General features: G+C 48.1%; 2 protein-coding genes across 2 annotated transcripts in view; both read right to left on the reverse strand.

Moving 5' to 3' along the window:
- Positions 1 to 15,795, reverse strand: part of LOC117508274 (sodium- and chloride-dependent GABA transporter 2-like) — a 527,846-nt gene that overhangs the window by 6,947 nt on the left and 505,104 nt on the right.
- The window catches only part of LOC117509074 (sodium- and chloride-dependent GABA transporter 3-like), a 233,564-nt gene that overhangs the window by 3,575 nt on the left and 214,194 nt on the right, over positions 1 to 15,795 (reverse strand). The gene's annotated exons all lie outside the window — the stretch shown is intronic.

Genomic DNA, 15,795 nt, shown 5'->3' on the forward strand with positions numbered 1-15,795 from the left:
TTCACTAAATTGGATCTTAGAAACGCGTACCACCTGGTTCAGATCCGGGAGGGAGACGAATGGAAGACGGCGTTTAACACCCCGTTAGGTCACTTTGAGTACCTGGTCATGCCGTTCGGCCTCACCAACGCCCCCGTGACGTTCCAAGCTTTGGTAAACGACGTCTTGCGGGACTTCCTGCATCGGTTCGTCTTCGTATATCTGGACGATATACTCATCTTCTCCCCGGACCCTGAGACCCATGTCCAGCATGTACGTCAGGTCCTACAGCAGTTGTTGGAGAATCGGCTGTTTGTGAAGGGCGAGAAGTGCGAGTTCCACCGCACTTCTTTGTCCTTCTTGGGGTTCATAATCTCCTCCAACTCCGTCGCCCCTGATCCGGCCAAGGTTGCGGCGGTGAGAGATTGGCCCCAACCGATAAGCCGTAGGAAACTACAGCAGTTCCTCGGCTTTGCAAATTTCTTTAGGAGGTTCATCAAAGGTTACAGTCAGGTAGTTAGCCCCCTGACTGCCCTGACCTCCACCAAAGTCCCCTTCACCTGGTCGGATCGGTGCGAAGCCGCGTTCCAGGAGTTGAAACGCCGGTTCTCGACTGCACCAGTTCTGTTGCAGCCTGATCCTGATCGCCAGTACGTAGTTGAAGTGGACGCCTCTGACTCAGGGATAGGAGCCATGCTGTCCCAGAGCGTGGAGGCTGATAAGGTTCTCCATCCTTGTGCCTTTTTTTCCCGCAGGTTGACCCCAGCTGAACGGAACTATGACGTCGGCAATCGGGAACTCCTCGCGGTGAAGGAGGCTCTTGAAGAGTGGAGACACCTGCTGGAGGGGGCGTCGTTGCCCTTCACGGTTTTCACGGACCATCGGAACCTGGAGTACATCCGGACCGCCAAGCGGCTGAACCCCAGGCAAGCCCGCTGGTCTCTGTTCTTCGGGCGCTTTGACTTCCAGATCACGTACCGCCCTGGGACCAAGAACCAAAAACCAGATGCATTGTCCCGGGTGCATGAAGAAGAAGCCAAAGCGGAGTTGTCGAACCCCACCGAGACCATCATCCCCGAGTCCACTGTCGTGGCCACCCTCACCTGGGACGTGGAGAAGACCGTCCGGGAGGCCCTGACCAGAAGCCCGGACCTGGGGACCGGCCCCAAGAATAGACTATACGTCCCACCAGAGGCAAGAGCTGCCGTCTTGGACTTCTGTCACGGGTCCAAGCTGTCCTGTCATCCCGGAGTACGCAGGACCGTGGCAGTAGTCCAGCAGCGCTTCTGGTGGGCGTCCCTGGAAACCGACGTCCGGGACTACGTCCAGGCCTGTACCATCTGCGCCAGGGGTAAGGCGGACCACCGGAGGATGACAGGACTCCTCCATCCCCTGCCAGTGCCTCATCGCCCCTGGTCTCACATCAGCCTGGACTTCGTCACGGGCCTCCCGCCGTCCCAGGGCAACACCGTGATTCTCACGATAGTGGACCGGTTCTCCAAGGCGGCCCACTTCGTGGCCCTCCCGAAGCTCCCGACGGCCCAGGAGACAGCAGACCTCTTGGTCCACCACGTCATGCGGCTGCATGGGATACCATCGGACGTCGTCTCGGATCGGGGCACCCAGTTCTCTTCACAGGTGTGGAAGAGTTTCTGTAAGGAGCTGGGGGCCATCGTAAGTCTCTCGTCCGGGTACCACCCCCAGACCAACGGCCAGGCAGAGCGGGCTAATCAGGAGTTAGAGCAAGCCCTCCGATGTGTCACCTCCGCGCATCCGGTGGCCTGGAGTCACCATCTGGCCTGGATCGAGTATGCCCACAACAGCCAAGTTTCGTCTGCTACCGGCCTCTCCCCTTTTGAGGCATGTTTGGGGTACCAGCCCCCATTGTTCCCGTTGGTGGAGGGAGAGGTCGGTGTGCCCTAGGTCCAGGCCCACCTCAGGAGGTGCCGCCGGGTGTGGCGGGCCGCCCGCTCTGCATTGGTAAAGGCCCGGACGAGGGCTAAGGCCCATGCGGACCGCCGGCGTTCCCCGGCCCCCACATACCAGCCTGGGCAGGAGGTGTGGCTTTCGACCAAGGACATCCCTCTGTCTGTCGCCTCCCCTAAATTGAAAGACAGATTCATCGGACCATTTAAGATCCTCAAGATCATCAACCCGGCCGCAGTGAAGCTTCGACTCCCGGCTTCACTGCGCATTCACCCCATCTTTCATGTTTCCCGTCTCAAGCCACACCACACCTCGCCCCTCTGTACTCCGGGACCACCGCCGCCTCCTGCCCGGCTCATCGACGGGGAGCCTGCTTGGACAGTGCGCAGGCTCCTGGACGTCCGTCGTAAGGGCCGGGGTTTCCAATATCTGGTGGACTGGGAGGGGTATGGACCTGAGGAACGCTCCTGGGTGAAGAGGAGCTTCATCCTGGACCCGGCTCTCCTGGCCGATTTCTACGCGAGACATCCGGACAAGCCTGGTCGGACGCCAGGAGGCGCCCGTTGGGGGGGGGGGGGGTCCTGTTGTGTGGGCCGCTGAAGAGGAGGTACTGCTGGCCCACCACCACCAGAGGGCGCCCTGCTTGGAGTGCGGGCTCCAAGCACGAGAGGGCGCCAGACCTAGAAGAAGTGACAGCTGTCATTCATCCCCTGCCCCAGCTGTCACTCGTTCAACATCATCACCACCATAAAAGCCGGACTGCAACTCCACCTCCTCGCCGAGAAATCGACTACCATTCCTGAGGTAATCCTTCTCTGCAGTATTTGGATTAATCCATGTTTTGATCTCTGTTTGCAGCCGTTTATTCCTGTGGGACAGTTTTGTCGGAGTGGCGTGTTGTGGGAACCGCGACGTCTTCGCCTCCCACTCCCTCCAGATAAGTGACTGACAGGAGCTGCTTGAGTGTATGATTGGAGGTGGAGGTGCTCCCTCCCATCAGTGTTGGACTGTGTATTACTGAGTGTGCGGACTCACACTCACACATCCTGTTTTTGCTTTCTGCCAGCAGTGCCAGGGTCGACAGCCGGGAACAGAGGCCACCTGGGGACTCGGGACTTGGCGGCTCCGGTGTTCTTCAGACCGTTGGTGGTGGAAGCCGTGTGGAGTACGGCTTCTCTCTCGTCGGGGGGGTCTCCTATCTTCGAGCCTGCCACACGTCACCTGGTGCTAATTGACTGTGCATATTTTCTGTGTCTTTTCGTTGTGTAGCGTCACAACATTAAATTGTTACCTTTTGGTTTAGTCATTGTCCGTTCATTTGCGCCCCCTGTTGTGGGTCCGTGCTACGACACCTTCACAACACAATTGCCTCTAAATGAGCAGAGTACTTATTGTAAGGGGAAAAGTTCGATGTAGTCCATAAAAGAAATCCAGGTCGTAGAAAAGTCCTTGCTTCATTTGCTTATCTTGTATCTGAGCTTTTCCATTGGCAGAAAGGAAAGCACCTCCTTCAACCACTGTAGAAACAATGGGGGTTTCTTTGCCTTACAGTTAAAAAGAATCAGTCTGTGAGCAAGTAATGAAGCAAATGACTGTTCTGAGTGGGTTGTATACAATATGTTAATTAGACACTGCATATTATAGAAGGATTGTCTGCCCGGTATGAAACCGGTTTGATCAGTGTTAATAATATTAGGAAGGATTACAGGGGGTTGAACGAAATCACGGTTCGCAATCGATACCCGTTGCCCTTGTTGGATTCGGTGTTCACGCCTCTGCATGGCGCTAAAATATTCACTAAGCTGGACCTTAGAAATGCGTATCACCTGGTTCGGATCCGGAAGGGAGACAAGTGGAAGACGGCATTTAACACCCCGTTAGGTCACTTTGAGTACCTGGTCATGCCGTTCGGCCTCACAAACGCCCCCGCGACATTCCAAGCATTGGTTAATGACGTCTTGCGGGATTTCCTGCACCGATTCGTCTTCGTATATCTGGACGATATACTCATCTTTTCTCCGGATCCTGAGACCCATGTCCGGCATGTACGTCAGGTCCTGCAGCGGTTGTTGGAGAACCGGCTGTTTGTGAAGGGTGAGAAGTGTGAGTTTCACCGCACTTCTTTGTCCTTCCTGGGGTTTATCATCTCCTCCAACTCCGTCGCTCCTGATCCGGCCAAGGTTGCGGCGGTGAGAGACTGGCCCCAACCTACAAGCCGTAGGACGCTGCAACAGTTCCTCGGCTTTGCAAATTTCTACAGGAGGTTCATTAAGGGCTACAGTCAGGTAGTTAGCCCCCTGACAGCCCTGACCTCTCCAAAAGTCCCCTTCACCTGGTCGGATCGGTGCGATGCCGCGTTCAAGGAGTTGAAACAGCGCTTCTCGTCTGCACCCGTTCTGGTGCAGCCCAATCCTAGTCACCAGTTTGTGGTTGAAGTAGACGCCTCTGACTCAGGGATAGGAGCTGTGCTTTCCCAGAGCGGAGAGACCGATAAGGTTCTTCACCCGTGTGCCTACTTTTCCCGCAGGTTGACCCCGGCAGAACGGAACTATGACGTCGGCAATCGAGAACTCCTTGCGGTGAAAGAGGCTCTTGAAGAGTGGAGACACCTGTTGGATGGAACGTCCGTGCCATTCACGGTTTTCACTGACCATCGGAACCTGGAATATATCAGGACCGCCAAGTGGCTGAATCCCAGGCAAGCCCGTTGGTCACTGTTCTTCGGCCGTTTTGACTTCAGGATCACCTACCGCCCCGGGACCAAAAACCAGAGATCGGATGCCTTGTCCCGGGTGCATGAAGACGAAGTCAAAACCGAGCTGTCGGATCCACCGGAACCTATCATCCCGGAGTCCACTATCGTGGCCACCCTCACCTGGGACGTGGAGAAGACTGTCCGGGAGGCCCTGGCACGGAGCCCGGACCCCGGAACCGGGCTGAAGAACAAACTTTACGTCCCACCAGAGGCCAGGGCTGCAGTCTTGGACTTCTGTCATGGTTCCAAGCTCTCCTGTCATCCAGGGGTGCGAAGAACCGTGGCAGTTGTCCGGCAGCGCTTCTGGTGGGTGTCCCTGCAGGCCGACATCCGGGATTATATCCAGGCCTGCACCACCTGCGCCAGGGGCAAGGCAGACCACCGCAGGGCACCGGGACTGCTCCAGCCGCTTCCTGTGCCTCACCGCCCCTGGTCCCACATCGGCCTGGATTTTGTCACGGGCCTCCCGCCGTCCCAGGGCAACACCACCATCTTCACGATAGTGGACCGATTCTCCAAGGCGGCCCACTTCGTGGCCCTCCCGAAGCTCCCGATGGCCCAGGAGACTGCAGACCTCCTGGTCCACCACGTCATCCAGCTGCATGGGATTCCAACAGACATCGTCTCCGATCGCGGTCCTCAGTTCTCCTCGCAGGTCTGGAGGAGCTTCTGCCGGGAACTGGGGGCCACGGTGAGTCTCTCGTCCGGGTATCACCCTCAGACCAACGGGCAGGCAGAACGGGCCAATCAGGAAGTGGAACAGGCCCTGCGCTGCGTGACGGCCGCGCACCCGGCGGCCTGGAGTACCCATTTGGCCTGGATCGAGTATGCCCATAACAGCCAGGTGTCTTCTGCCACCGGCCTCTCCCCTTTTGAGGTGTGTCTGGGGTACCAGCCCCTGTTGTTTCCAGTGGTCGAGGGAGAGGTAGGTGTGCCCTCGGTCCAGGCCCACCTGCGGAAGTGCCGTCGGGTGTGGCGCGCTGCCCGTTCTACCTTGCTGAAGGCCCGGACGAGGGCAAAAGCCCATGCAGACCGCCGGCGGACCCCGGCCCCTGCATATCAGCCAGGGCAGGAGGTGTGGTTGTCAACAAAGGACATTCCCCTCAAAGTGGACTCCCCTAAACTGCAGGACCGTTACATCGGTCCCTTCAAGATACTCAAGGTCATCAGTCCAGCCGCAGTGAGGCTTCAGCTTCCGGCCTCACTGCGGATCCATCCTGTTTTCCATGTGTCCCGTATAAAACCACATCACACCTCACCCCTCTGTGCTCCGGGTCCGGCACCGCCTCCTGCCCGGATCGTCGATGGTGAGCCGGCTTGGACTGTGCGCCGGCTCTTGGATGTCCGTAGGATGGGCCGGGGCTTCCAGTATTTGGTGGACTGGGAGGGGTACGGACCCGAAGAACGCTCCTGGGTGAAGAGGAGCTTCATCCTAGACCCGGCCCTCCTGGCCGATTTCTACCGCCGCCACCCGGACAAGCCTGGTCGGGCCGCTGAAGAGGAGGTACTGCTGGCCCACCACCACCAGAGGGCACCCTGCCTGGAGTGCGGGCTCCAGGCACAAGAGGGCGCTGCCGCCTCACAGGAGCAGCCGGGGTGACAGCTGTCACTTGTCACCTATGACAGCTGTCACCAATCATCTGATCTTCATTTGTATATCAGCAAGACGACATCTCCACCTCTTTGCCGAGATATCGCTCTTCTTAGGAGGTAACGTACTCAGCCGTTGTGTTGTCTTTCGGACAGTAAAACATTGTTGCTTTGTGTTTTTGACAGTAGTCAGTGAGTACTTGCAGCTGGAGACTGAGTTGGACTTTTCACCAACCTTTTTGATAAGTACTCATACTCCTGCACATACCAGTTTTCTGATGAGAGGTGGAGGTGGATTTCCCACCATAAGTGTTGCTGGGTGTAAACGCACCCACATCTAACTGTTTTTGCTCCTCGCCAGCAGTACCAGATCCGACAAGCGGAGGCAGTGGCCACCTGGCCACCTTTATTTTCCTATTTTCACATTTAATTGAACATACATAACAAACCAACAACAGAACAACAGCAACAACAACAAAAAATACAACTATAAATATCCACCCCCCCCACCCCCACCCCCCCGAGGCTTTGGAAAAGAAAAAAAAAAGGGGGGGGGGGCACAAAACTGGGCAGTCTTTTTAACAATCAGGTGTGTTTGTTTGTTTGTTTGTTGATGTTTTTAACTACAACAGTATTATTTCACAAAAATTCTTGGAAACAGAGCAATTGCCTCTAAATGAGCAGAGTACTTATTGCAAGGGGAAAAGTTCGATGTAGTCCATAAAAGAAATCCAGGTCGTAGAAAAGTCCTTGCTTCATTTGCTTATCTTGTATCTGAGCTTTTCCATTGGCAGAAAGGAAAGCACCTCCTTCAACCACTGTAGAAACAATGGGGGTTTATTTGCCTTACAGTTAAAAAGAATCAGTCTGTGAGCAAGTAATGAAGCAAATGCCAAAGCATTCGCCTGCAAAATTGTGACCTCACAATTTGGGGGGCTATGCCAAAAATTGCTGTGTGGAAATCCGGAACTATGGTCTTTTTGCACATATGAGAGAATACTTCAAAAATACTGACCCAGTAACTGTTTAGAGAGGGGCAAGCCCAAAACATGTGCCCCACTGAAGCTGGGCTGTTACCGCATCTCGGGCAGGCAGAGTTTATAGTGAGAAAAATTCTGGCAAGTTTGTCCTTTGAGTAGTGGAGACGATGGAGCACCTTAAATTGAATTAATCCATGGCGTACACACAATGAAGAGGTGTGTGCTCAAGAAAGGCTGTCCCTCCATGCCTCCTCTGAGAGCACCACCCCCAAATCACTCTCCCATGAAGTTTTAGTTTTCTCCCAGGATACCTGATTTACACCCCTTATCAAAGTGTATATCGCCGAAACCTGTTTCTTCTCAAAGGGGTCGAGCTCGAAAATGCGGTCTAATTGGCTTTTAGGTGGCCGGTAAGGAAATGAGGAGAACACTTCTTAGTGAAACTGCATACTTGGAGATATCTAAAGAAATGAGTGTTGCATAAATTGTGGTCTTTCTTGAGTGTCTCAAATAAGGAGAATGTGTCATTTGTAAACAAGTCACTGAAAAATGTCAATCCCTTACCATGCCAATGTTGAAATGCATTAGCCAACACAGACAGGGGGAAGAAGGGATTATTTGCTACTGTAAAAAGCCAACTGGCCTGTTTTAATTTAATTTAATTAATATAATTAATTTAAAGTGTCTCCTCAACTGGAGCCAAATTTTTAGTGACTCTTTAACCACTGGATTTCTTATTTCTATCTTATGACTATATGGCAGTGGGGAGGTGAGTATAGGTAGTGGGTTACTTAATAATTCCTTTCTGCATATTCTATGCCCTGTTTATTTTTGTATGTAAATACCCAATGTAAAAATTTTACAATGTTTGCAGACCAATAATAGAAAATGAAGCTTGGCAGTCCGAGACCACCTGACTCTTTAGGCACCTCTAAATATATTTTCTTCATTCTGGGGTAAAATTTCTTCCAAATAATGATGCAATTAACCTATATAGCTGTTGAAATGTTATCATTGGTATAAATACTGGAATCATCTGAAAGAGATAGAGAAATCGGGGTAGCACTGTCATCTTCACAATGTTGATTCAGCCCACTAAAGAAATTGGCAGTGCTGGCCACTTCTTAAAATCTTGAGTTACCCTATCTAGTAATGTCTTAAAATTATTGTTGTACAGACCCCCTATTGAGCGAGTAATTTTGATTCCTACATACATAAACTAATTTTTTTTCCAGTTTAAATGAGAAAATAGAATAGTTGTTATCTATATCATTAATTGGAAAAGCAAGCTCTTTGAATAATTTAATTTATAACCTGACAGACAACCAAATTCATCCAGAATACATTGTCATTTCGATATAGATTCTGCTGGGTGAGATATATATAGCAAAAGGTCGTCGGCGTAAAACAACACCTTATGGGATTTACCTCCATGAGTGATTCCTTTAATATTGCCCTCTGCTCTCAGAGCTATTGCGAGTGGCTCAATCACCAGGTCAAAGAGATAAGGGGAGAGACTACAACCTTGCCTGCAGCCCCTATAAAGTTGGAAGTAATCAGAAACTGTAGTGTTTGTCCGTACTGCAGCTGTTGGGGAGCTATATAGAATTTTGATCCACGATAGAAAAGAGAGCCCAAATGCAAACTTTTCCAAGACAGCAAAAAGATATTGCCATTCAACACGGTCAAATGCCTTCTCAGCATCTAATGATATCACGACCTCTGACTGTTCTGAGTGGGTTGTATACAATATGTTAATTAGACACTGCATATTATAGAAGGATTGTCTGCCCGGTATGAAACCGGTTTGATCAGTGTTAATAATATTAGGAAGGACAGTTTCAATGCGCATAGCTAGGATCTTTGTCAGAATTTTATAATCACAATTCAATAGGCTTACTGGGCGAAATGAGCTACATAAGGTGGGGTCTTTGTCCTTTTTTAATAAAACTGAAATAGTTGCCTGTGTCATAGTCTGTGGCAATCTTTGTTGATCAAATATCTCTTGATATAATGATTTAAGCATTGGTGCCAATTTCGTTGTAAACTCTTTATATACTTCAATAGGGGCTGGGTGCTTTGTTACTTTGTATGGATTTTATTGCCTGTATCACCTCTGCTGTTGATATTTCTCTGTCCATATGCACTTGATCCTCTTGATCCTCTCTTGGACAGCCAAGCTGTCCAGAAAGCTGCTGATTTGAGAAGGATCTCTGTTTGATTCTGAACTATAAAGATTGGATTAGAATTGTTTGAACTGACTATTAATATCATCAGGGTTGGTGGATTTTACCACTGCTGACATGTTAACTTTGGTGATAGTATTTGCGGCTTTGGATTGTCTGATTTGGTGGGCTAATAGTTTTCCAGCTTTCTCTCCATGTTCATCGAATGTTTGTTTTGATTTTAAAAATATCTGTTTGGTTTGCTTAATAGATAGGTTATCAAATTCTGTTTTTAACAATAATTTTTTTCTTATAGAGCTCCGGTGTTGGAGAGTTGGCGTATAAATTATTTGTTTCAGCTATACTGTTGTGTGGGCCGCTGAAGAGGAGGTACTGCTGGCCCACCACCACCAGAGGGCACCCTGCCTGGAGTGCGGGCTCCAGGCACAAGAGGGCGCTGCCGCCTCACAGGAGCAGCCGGGGTGACAGCTGTCACTTATCACCTATGACAGCTGTCACCAATCATCTGATCTTCATTTGTATATCAGCAAGACGACATCTCCACCTCTTTGCCGAGATATCGCTCTTCTTAGGAGGTAACGTACTCAGCCGTTGTGTTGTCTTTCGGACAGTAAAACATTGTTGCTTTGTGTTTTTGACAGTAGTCAGTGAGTACTTGCAGCTGGAGACTGAGTTGGACTTTTCACCAACCTTTTTGATAAGTACTCATACTCCTGCACATACCAGTTTTCTGATGAGAGGTGGAGGTGGATTTCCCACCATAAGTGTTGCTGGGTGTAAACGCACCCACATCTAACTGTTTTTGCTCCTCGCCAGCAGTACCAGATCCGACAAGCGGAGGCAGTGGCCACCTGGGAGTTCGGGACTTGGCGACTCCAGTATTCCCGGGGTTCGGTGGCAGAGGAAATCGTGTGGTTCCGGTTCTGCTTTGGACAGACGTCTCTTATCTTCGAGCCTGCCCACATGACACATTCTGTGAATTGACTTCATTGCATTCTATTGTGATCTGCCGTGTTTGTTGTGCTCATTCACAACAGTAAAGTGTTATTATTTGACTTCCTCCATTGTCCGTTCATTTGCGCCCCCTGTTGTGGGTCCGTGTTCCTACACTTTCACAACATATACTATGTGACAGGTCTGTTAATCGTTTAAGTTTCTTCCTCTGTTATGCTGAGTATGAGGTAATCTGGCCTCTAAGGTAAGCTTTAACAGCCTCCCAGACGGTGGTTAGTTGCACCCCCGGGGTGATATTAATTTCCAGGAACATATCTATTTGTTGTGAGAGGAATTTTTAAAATGAGTCTTTGGTTAGCAACAAGGGGTCAAACCACCAGGTGCATCAGGGTCTAGGGTTTCCATGAAAGCTTATGTCCAGCTGTACTGGGCCATGATCAGATATGACAATGCTTTTATACTGGCACTACCTGACTGTAGGAAGGATCCTGTTGTCGAGAAGAAAGAAGTCTATCCTTGCATATAAATGATTTACTGGGGAAAAAATGAGTATTGCTTCATCATTGGATTTTCTTTTCCCCAGGGATCAAAAAGTGCAAAGGATTCAGCAAAAGTATTAATAACAGCGCCTGCCTTTGAAATCCTACTACTGGGCCTTGGGTTTGACCGGTCCAGATAAAGGTCCAACACACAATTAAAATCCCCCCCAATGTTAACTGGTGATCATTCAAATCTGGGAGGGCTGCTATAAAATTGGAAAAGAAAGAGGATCATCCCACTTTGGACCATATACATTTGCTAGTACCAATCGAGTGCCGTACAGATTCCCTGTCACTATTGCATATCTTCCCCTCGAGTCAGAGATGGTCGATAGTGGGATGAAAGGGATACCTTTCCTTACTAAGATGGCTGTGCCTCTGGTTCTATATTCGCTCTTTGAACAAAATGTTTGTCCTATCCAGGCCTTCTTTAGCTTTGCATGCTCCATTGTTCGGAGATGTGTTTCCTGTAGAAATATAATGTCGGAGTTCAAAACCCAATAAGCCCCAACCAGGGCGAACAATATTCTTATCTAGGTTGCTTCACCAACAACTCAAAATATTTAGTTTTGTGTTTGTTTTGTTTTCCCCTCCCTCTTAACATGTGTTTCCTAATACTCTGGACTACAAAAATAGTTCCTTCGCAGTGACCCCATATGGCTTTAGTGTTTTGTTTTGTTTTTTCTTCCAGAAAAACATTTTTGTTTTAGTAATTTATTTGGGAACTAAGAACTTTTAAATGAAATTGGAAATTGTTATGTGGGCCGCTGAAGAGGAGGTACTGCTAGCCCACCACCACCAGAGGGCGTCCTGCTTGGAGTGCGGGCTCCAAGCACGAGAGGGCGCCAGATGCAGAGGAAGTGACAGCTGTCACTCATCGCACCAGCTGTCACTCATCTACACCAGTACATAAGCCGGACTGCAACTCCACCTCCCCGCCGAGAAATCGACTATCATTGGAAAGGTAATTTCTCTGCTGACTAACACTTTGTGTGTAATAACCTGAACTTCTATTGCAGCCGTTTTCCTGGAGTGTTGCCTTATCTGGAGGATTGGCGTTTGGTGTGACAGCGACGGCTTCGCCTCACACCCCAACCCAGATAAGTGGTTGACCAGGAGCTGCACGAGTGTGTGTGATTGGAGGTGGAGGTGCTCCCTCCTAACTGTGTTTGGACTGTGGATTACTGAGTGTGCGGACTCACACTCATACATCTTATCTCTGCTTTCTGCCAGCAGTACCAGGGTCGACAGCCGAAGACAGAGGCCACCTGGGGACTCGGGACTTGGCGGCTCCGGTGTTCTTCAGACCGTTGGTGGTGGAAGCCGTGTGGGACGCGGCTTCTCTCTCGTCGGGGGTCTTCTATCTTCGAGCCTGCCCACACGTCACCTGGTGTTAATTGACTGTGCAAATTCTGTGAATTTAGTTGTGTATTATCACAACATTAAATTGTTACCTTTTTGGCTTACTCATTGTCCGTTCATTTGCGCCCCCTGTTGTGGGTCCGTGCTACGACACCTTCACAACAGGAAATAGGTACATATAAATGAGCACTGGCTAATAGTTTTTTTGTTTTGTTTTGTTTTTTGGCATTGGACTTATTTCGTTATCATTTTTATATAATAATAATAATATAGTAATAGCATAATAAATGATTAATTAATTAACTAATGATATATTTATATCCTCATTATTATTTCTTAAATAAAATTGATTAATTAATTAACTAATGATATATTTATATGTTCATTATTATTATTTCTTAGTTTTAAATCTGTTTTCATAGATAGATAGACATGGAGCTAAATCAAGGACAAAAGTTTTGTAATCTGAAAATAAAAAAAGATTGAAAAAAAAATGTTGAAACTGAAAATTCAATGTTTGTTCTTGAAATTTATAATCACTTAAAAAGTATTATTAAAATAAAAATAAGTGTAAAATATATTTTTCATTTGAAATAAATTTTTGATTCAGCTCTGGAATTATTTTGATCAAATAATTTATTTTCATTCATATTTCTTTTTTCACCTTCAGATCTTATTTTTTCAGTTTCAAACTTTTGGCCCTGTTCTGGCGTGGGAGGGCGTGGCTTCGATTGAGAGGGGCGTAGAATTGTGAGTGACAGCAGCAATCAGTTCTCACATTATGTTGCATTCAGGAAACGTGGGTAAACGTGGGTCCTTTGATAGATAACGACTCTGCTGCCATCTCCATCGTTTATTTACTACGCGGCTCGCGCGTGAAAGAAAATAGAGAGAAAGAAAGCTTATTACGAGGCTTTAAACACTCGAGATAAAGCTGTTTATTGTGATCGATGTGTAGCAGTTGGTTCAGTGGATCCGTATGTTGTACCGGATAGTGAATTTAATGACGATGTAACAAAGTGGCCGGCAGTTTCACAGTGTAACCAAGCAGACCGCTGGTAAATCCAAATCCCAAGCCGGAAGAGCGCTCTGGCTACCGGCGGTGTTTAGAAGCCCTGCCATTACAGGCCCGGCACTGAGGTGCTGAGAGAGATCTGCCGCTATCAGAAATCCACCGAGCTGCTGATCCACAAGCTGCCGACCAGGTCAGCCTCGCCGGCCTCCTACAGAGCATCACAGCGGAGCTCTGAAAGTGGAGGTCGGTCTTGAAGTCCTGAGCGATTTCTATCACCAGGTGCTGGAAGGGCAGCTTGTGGATCAAAAGCTCGGTGGATTTCTGATAGCAGCAGAGTCTGCGCGCCTGTAATGGCGAGGCTTCTTCACACCGCCAGTAGCCGGAGCGCTCTAACGGGCAGCTTTGGATTTACGGGCGGTCTGTTTGGTTCTGTCCATATTAAAGCTTTCTTCAGATCTGCTGAGTCAGGTCTCTCTGTGTGTCATTTATAAAACTCGTAACACTCCACTGCAGCCTGTAAAATGAGCGACCTGCCTCATTTTCATGCGGCGATGCGGCGATGCTGCGCTGCGTTCACGGTCTTGTGTGGATTTGGGACACATCGTTTTTTAGGTATAGGCGTTAAACATTACAATCTTGCATATTTTCCAGTTTTTAAACATCAAAAATGACCAAGAGTGGTCTAGAATGACTTGCAATAGACATCTTTAGCATCACTTTATTTACAGGTATCAAGACAATACAGTGCAGAGAAAGTGTTAAGTCATTATCTATCAAAGTACCTACGTTTCCTGAAAGCAACATCATGTGAGGAATGTTTGCTCTGCTGTCACTCACATTTCCACCCCCTATCAATCGAAGCCACGCCCTCTCACGCCAGAACGGGGCTAAAAGTTCTAAACTGCAAAAATAAGATCTGAAAGTGAAAAAAGATCTGAAGGTGAAAAAAAGAAATATGAATGAAAATAAATTATTTGATCAAAAAATTACAGAGCTGAATCAAAAAATATTTCAACTGAAAAATATATATCTTACACTTATTTTTATTTTAATAATACTTTTTAAATGATTATAAAATTCAAGATCAAACATTGAATTTACAGTTTCAAAATGTATTTTTTCAATCTTTTTTTATTTTCAGATTACAAAACTTTTGGCCTGGATTTAGCTCCACAGACAGACAGACAGACAGACAGATAGATAGATAGATAGATAGATAGATAGATAGATAGATAGATAGATAGATAGATAGATAGATAGATAGATAGATAGATAGATAGATAGATAGATAGATAGATAGATAGATAGATAGATAGATAGATAGATAGATAGGAACTTTATTGATCCCGAAGGAAATTACATTTGGCCCGCTGCTCACAAACACATCAGTCACACAACAAATAAATTACTAAAATACAATAACATTACATTAAAAACAGTCTCAGTTTGTAAAACATATAAAGTTGTACAAACAAAAGACACAAGACTCTCTTGTGTGTTTGTCTCAGAGTATTGTGCAATCTAATGGCACGAGGCACAAAGGACTTCCTCAGTCTGTCTGTGGAGCAGCGCTGGGACAGCAGTCTGCTGCTGAACATGCTCCTCCTCTCTCTGAAGGCCACATGTAGAGGGTGTGAGGCATTGTTCATAATTCCCTTGAACCGGGACAGAGTCCTCTGCTCAACCATCTCTTCCACTGGAGCCAGCTTCAGTCCCACCACTGACCCAGCCTTTATAATGATCTTATTCAGGCAGGAGATAGTCTTCTTACTGGTGCTGGACCAACAGACCACAGCATAGAGGAGAACGCTCGCCACCACTGACTGATAAAATGCGTGCAAACACATCCAGCTGCCCTCAGACAAGCAAACAAAAATAAATAGCCAATAAAGGCAACATTACTAGTCGTGCATTAAAGGAAGAAAAAGAAAGTGACATGAGGAGTCACGTGAACCGAGTGGAAACTTTCACTCTCAATGTCTTAAACTATCGACATTAGCAGTTAGCCGCTAACTCCTGTTAGCCGTCTGCATCTCAGAAAAGGTCCATGTCCTAAGGCTTTGGATTCTTCCAGATAAAGTCAATTGCTACAGATGGGTCCTCGGATTGTTTTTCTTGGCCTGTCGACAGGGTGATGTGGAGAACCGCGGGGAAGATGATCCCAAATTTAATCCCCTGGCAGGAGCTGCTTAGCCTCCGTAAACGCTGCTCTCCTCTTAGCTACCGCAGCGGTGTAATCAGGAAAGATACTCACTTTCTTGCTGTGGAGAGTCAGTGAGGTTGCGTGGGCAGCTTTGTGAAACACCATCTCTCTCTCTCCTGAAAATAGTGAAATTTCACTACCATAACTTTCGGGGGCTCTCCTTTGCTGGGTGGCGGCGACAGGCCACGGTGGGCCCACTCTAAAGTCGGAGCAAAGTCGAGGCCCAGCAGCTCTTGCAGTATCTTAGCCATAGCCTCTGTAGGCCATTGGCCTCCGTTGTTCTCAATTCTCTCCTTTATCTCGATA

The sequence above is a fragment of the Thalassophryne amazonica genome, chromosome 4 (assembly GCF_902500255.1).
Source record: "Thalassophryne amazonica chromosome 4, fThaAma1.1, whole genome shotgun sequence".
In the NCBI taxonomy this organism is placed as follows: Eukaryota; Metazoa; Chordata; class Actinopteri; order Batrachoidiformes; family Batrachoididae; genus Thalassophryne; species Thalassophryne amazonica.